General features: G+C 44.1%; 1 long non-coding RNA gene across 1 annotated transcript; it reads left to right on the top strand.

Moving 5' to 3' along the window:
- The first annotated feature begins 1,821 nt into the window (after nt 1-1,821).
- On the top strand, nt 1,822-2,706 carry LOC117482121. The gene is made up of 3 exons (XR_004555832.1): nt 1,822-1,884; nt 1,966-2,049; nt 2,582-2,706. It is a non-coding gene; the product is annotated as an uncharacterized LOC117482121 (long non-coding RNA).
- The last annotated feature ends 3,192 nt before the right edge of the window (nt 2,707-5,898 follow it).

Here is a 5,898-nt window from a genome sequence, read left to right as displayed (position 1 = left end):
AGCGTGTGTTAAAGTTTAAATCTTCCGGACAAAATTATAAAAGTGCCGGTCAAAGGTCTTCATTGTTATTTATTGAGCTTTAAAACAAATGAATAACGACGATATAATGATATATAATCATCAAATACACAGAGCCTGTCTCTTTTTCCTCTCTTCTCACAGCGTCAGTGTCTGTCTCATGCAGCAGCTGATCCTGTAATGAGTGACCCGACAGTAAAAATGAACATATTTATAACTAGTTTAGGTAGTTTGAGAGGTAATTAAAATAGGTAAGGGTGATGATCTGACTTGAAGTGTGTGTTTTGCTCCCGCTGCATCACAGCGGCAGGAGCTGCGTGTCTCCGCCCTGTCAGATTAGACTTCACTCGCGTTTATGTCCATATCGAGATAAAGATAAATAATCTAAATTCAAGGAGGAGCTCCTGTAGATGTTGCACAAAGAACTGTAGCATGGTCAGTAGCGACTGGAACACGATAGCAACCCTGCGGGGGAGAGGTGGGGAGAGGCGGGGCTATGAAAACGAATGACCGTATAGGCGACTCCACGGCCCCGTTGGACCCCCCAGAGCGCTTCGTTCCCAGATCTATCCACCTTTGGACCCGTTGTCGTTTGCGGGGTCTGTTTCTACGTTTCCCTTACGGCGTCGTCGAGCTTAGAGGGCTATACACATGAGAAATATGCGGATTCAACCCGTTTTCGTCCCCGTGGAGCCGGGGCCTTAAACTAATTTCCCTGCTTCTCGTGGTTTCCTTGCGTCTCTCCATGCTTCCCTGGTGGGAGGGACTAGTCGCAGGGAAACGACGCAAGTGAGGGACGCAAGGAATCCATTTAACCGAAGTGAAACGCAGCCAAGGGAACCACGAGAAGCAGGGAAATGAGTTTTAAGAGCAATGGGACGTCCTTTCCTCCGGAGCGTCACGTGAAGCGACGTCCGTTTGTGATGACGCTGCACAGCTGTTCGTCTGACATTTACTGACACAAACATTTGTATCATCTGTTGTAGACCCAAATAAATTAAATCAAATAAGAACTCATTCTCAAAAAAGATAAACGCCATTCTTAAAATGTATAAACGAACAATAGTTTGATTAATATTGATTAGAGTGCACAATAGAAATAAAATAATTGAGAGAAGAAAAAGAGATATGTTATCTATCAAAACCCAGTTAGATTAACATTCATTGGATTGCACACTTTGTTTGTTTGTGTGGATATGTAGCAAATCAACATTTTAAATAGCACTTAATGACTGACTGAATGGAAATGACAATAAATGAAAATGTAAAACGAAAAAAGCGATCATGAAAATGTTTCCAATAAATGAATAAAATGATTTTTGACCACTTTGTTGTTCAGATATATCACATATTTGTAACTGAATGATGCATTCATTGAAACAGAACACGGTATGAACTGAGGAGTGAGTCCCGTGAGTTTCATGTGTTTTCTTCACTCCGCTGGGAAACTCTGCTCTCATGTCAAGAAGCATCAGATCAGTGCATGCGCTGCATCGTCCAATCAATGAGCGATACACAGTAAGGGGGCGGGGCGAGTGTCTGAGGATTTCATCGAAGGATGGTCTGGTGGTTCCTCGATTATAGCTCCTCCATTATAGCTCCTCGCTCCTCCGGCAAAAATAAGGCCATTGGGACGCTACTCAAGATGGCGCAGAGAAATCAACTTCCGGTGAGACCGAGACCGAGGAGCGAGGAAATGAAAAATAAGAGAAGTGAAACGCAGCCCATGTTGAGGATAAACTGTTCAGCCCAATCAACACGGGGCAATCTTTCTAAAGAGGGGTCAGTGTCGCTCTTGCTCCCTCTTGCTCTTTGGCACGAAGGCCACTTCCGGGTTCCGTTTACGTGCTTTCTCCGCTGGCACCGGTGAGTTTGCGGTGGCTGCCGTTTGTTGTATGCTTAGCATGACAAGTAGCATACATACTAAATGTTTATTGCTGGTTGTAGACCCTTGCAGGGATCCTGCAGCCCATGTCTGCTGCCGCTGCTGAACGAAGCTCTCCTGCTGTGTGTCTTAACTTAGCCTGATCGGTAGGTACGCTTTTTGCTTGTCTCATCCTTCCTGAATAATATGAATGTAGTATTATTATCGTAACATCACCTGCGCTGGAAGCCTAATACAGAAAGACGGCTGTTTTGCCTCAACGTCTGTGCTTCACCGTTACACTGCTGCCTGGCGGGTGTTGCTCTTGGCCTGCATCGTCTGTATTGCCTCTTTGTGTCACTCTGCATTACACTACATGACCACATTTTAAACATTGTTATAGTGGACTTTTCGATTAATTTCTGTTTATGATTAGTTATTTCATTGACCCTGTTGAGTTAAGCTTGTTTTGTTTGTTTAGTTCAATATTAAGTAGATTGTTGGGTTAATTTCCGTTTCTTTTGTTTAGTTGTTTTCGACCCTGTTCTAAACTTGTTTTGTTTATTTCAGTCGATATTAGTTATATCTCTTAGTATTATTGATTTCTTATTGTGTTTATACTGATCTTATGTGTTGGTTTGTGTATTAATTAGTTTTGACTGTTTCCCCCAGTAATGTGTTTTGTTGGCCCCTCTTTAGTTGCTGAGAGCCAAAGGTGTGTTGGCTCCCCCTGGTGTTGGTGTTCCTTCGTGTGTGAGTGTTTAGTGATCACGGGTGCCCTCATTTACTTTGTGGGGATCCCTCTCACCCCTCGTCACCTCCATCCACTGGTAAGCCTCAGCATCCCTTCATTAAGATGTCCCCCTTTATGTTCAGTGTGTATGATGATCTTAATGTGTTTTTTAATGATATTTAATACTTGAAATTAAACATGTGATGAATTGGAACCACCTCTCCTGCCCCTCAGTATTACGAACCTGATGCCTTATTGGTACTTTGAATAATTATTTCCTTGGGTGCAATTCCCAAGGTGGCGTGGTCTGGCTTTTGGTTAAATGTAGATCTTAAATAGGAGTTTAAACAAACACTACCACGTGCCGCCACATTAACATTTTATGAGTTTAACCATTTCTACTCAGGTGTGTTTCTGCCAAATCAGAATATGAGCAAGAATACCTGGAATAAGACAAATGAATGCACGAGAGGATAAAGGGAGGCAGGAATGGATGGTGTAGTAGTGAGTTTCCATATAGAAGTGCTCTGTATTATGATCTGTAGACCTTATTGTTGGCTGCGCCTGACAACACATGAAGTCAAGTTACAGAACACTGTCCATATGTAGAAGATGCAGAAGAGGATCATACCTTTGACACTTGGAAAAGCCAGTTCAGTCATTGCTCCTGGGTCTGGTCGTCCGCTGACTAACCACCTGCCAGTCTCACTTCTTTCTGTTGTCTCTCTGTATTTTCTCCAAATGAATTTCCGTGCATCTTGTTTGGTCACTAATATATGCCTGTGTATGTTTGCTGTATAAATGAATGGGATATTTATGTAAAGTGTCAAAGTGTTTAGAAAAGCTAAATATAATGTGGATAAAAAAACATGTGGATGTACATTACCTGGCAGAGAGAGAAGGAAGACAACAAATCCACTCGCTGTTAAACTCATAGCTGCTGCTCTCGTCTCCGTGTGGCTTCAGTGACAAAATAACAAAGAAGTTGATTGATGTCCACAAGAAAACCCTCTACATTAAAAGAAAGGGAGTTCAGGAGACCAGTTCGTGGTGAACAGACCACCTCTCCTCACTGACAAGAGAACACACATCCTAATGGCGGGGCCTCGCATATGACGCACACCTGTTAGCCTGTTCCACCATTCTTCGTTTTCCGAGGCTAGGAAGGATTCTTGCTTCTGAAGCAAGGGACTCGGAAGACGTGTCCTACCAAGCAAGCGTCCTCGACATTGAGAAACACCCACACACTCACACACTTCACTCACTCGCACACTTCACTCACTCGCACACTTCACTCACACACTTCACTCACTCACTCACTCACTCACTCACTCACTCACTCACTCACTCACTCACTCACTCACTCACACACTTCACTCACACACTTCTCTCACTTCACTCACTCACTTCACTCACACACTTCACTCACACACTTCACTCACACACTTCACTCACACACTTCACTCACACACTTCTCTCACTCACACACTTCTCTCACTCACACACTTCTCTCACTCACACACTTCTCTCACTCACTCACACACTTCTCTCACTCACTCACACACTTCACTCACTCACACACTTCACTCACACACTTATCTCACTCACTCACACACTTCTCTCACTCACTCACACACTTCACTCACTCACACACTTCACTCACACACTTCTCTCACTCACTCACACACTTCTCTCACTCACACACTTCACTCACACACTTCACTCACACACTTCTCTCACTCACACACTTCTCTCACTCACACACTTCACTCACACACTTCTCTCACTGACTCACTCACTCACTCACACACTTCACTCACACACTTCTCTCACTTCACTCACTCACACACTTCACTCACACACTTCACTCACACACTTCACTCACACACTTCACTCACACACTTCTCTCACTCACTCACACACTTCTCTCACTCACACACTTCACTCACACACTTCACTCACTCACTCACACACTTCTCTCACTCACACACTTCACTCACACACTTCACTCACACACTTCTCTCACTCACTCACACACTTCTCTCACTCACACACTTCACTCACACACTTCACTCACTCACTCACTCACTCACTCACTCACTCACTCACTCACTCACTCACTCACACACTTCACTCACACACTTCTCTCACTTCACTCACTCACACACTTCACTCACACACTTCACTCACACACTTCACTCACACACTTCTCTCACACACTTCTCTCACTCACACACTTCTCTCACTCACACACTTCTCTCACTCACTCACACACTTCTCTCACTCACTCACACACTTCACTCACTCACACACTTCACTCACACACTTCTCTCACTCACTCACACACTTCTCTCACTCACTCACACACTTCACTCACTCACACACTTCACTCACACACTTCTCTCACTCACTCACACACTTCTCTCACTCACACACTTCACTCACACACTTCACTCACACACTTCTCTCACTCACACACTTCTCTCACTCACACACTTCACTCACACACTTCTCTCACTGACTCACTCACTCACTCACACACTTCACTCACACACTTCTCTCACTTCACTCACTCACACACTTCACTCACACACTTCACTCACACACTTCACTCACACACTTCACTCACACACTTCTCTCACTCACTCACACACTTCTCTCACTCACACACTTCACTCACACACTTCTCTCACTCACACACTTATCTCACTCACACACTTCACTCACACACTTCTCTCACTCACTCACACACTTCACTCACTCACTCACACACTTCACTCACTCACACACTTCACTCACACACTTCTCTCACTCACTCACACACTTCTCTCACTCACACACTTCACTCACACACTTCACTCACATACTTCACTCACACACTTCTCTCACTCACTCACACACTTCTCTCACTCACACACTTCACTCACACACTTCACTCACACACTTCTCTCACTCACACACTTCTCTCACTCACACACTTCACTCAGTCACTCACACACTTCTCTCACTCACACACTTCTCTCACTCACACACTTCACTTACACACTTCTCTCACTCACACACTTCACTCACACACTTCACTCACACACTTCACTCACACACTTCTCTCACTCACACACTTCACTCACACACTTCTCTCACTCAGTGTGTCAGCCTTCACTGTGTTCTTTATACCTTCTGATGTATCCTCACAAACTCTGCAGCTTGTTTAGTTTAATATTGTTTCCAGTGTTTTTATTTCAAGTGAACACGTGCAATTATTCTATTTAGAAATGACAGATTA

The sequence above is a fragment of the Trematomus bernacchii genome, unplaced genomic scaffold (assembly GCF_902827165.1).
Source record: "Trematomus bernacchii unplaced genomic scaffold, fTreBer1.1, whole genome shotgun sequence".
Taxonomy (NCBI): Eukaryota; Metazoa; Chordata; class Actinopteri; order Perciformes; family Nototheniidae; genus Trematomus; species Trematomus bernacchii.
Note: the sequence above shows the minus strand (reverse complement) of the source record. Positions and strands in the feature narration are given on the sequence as shown.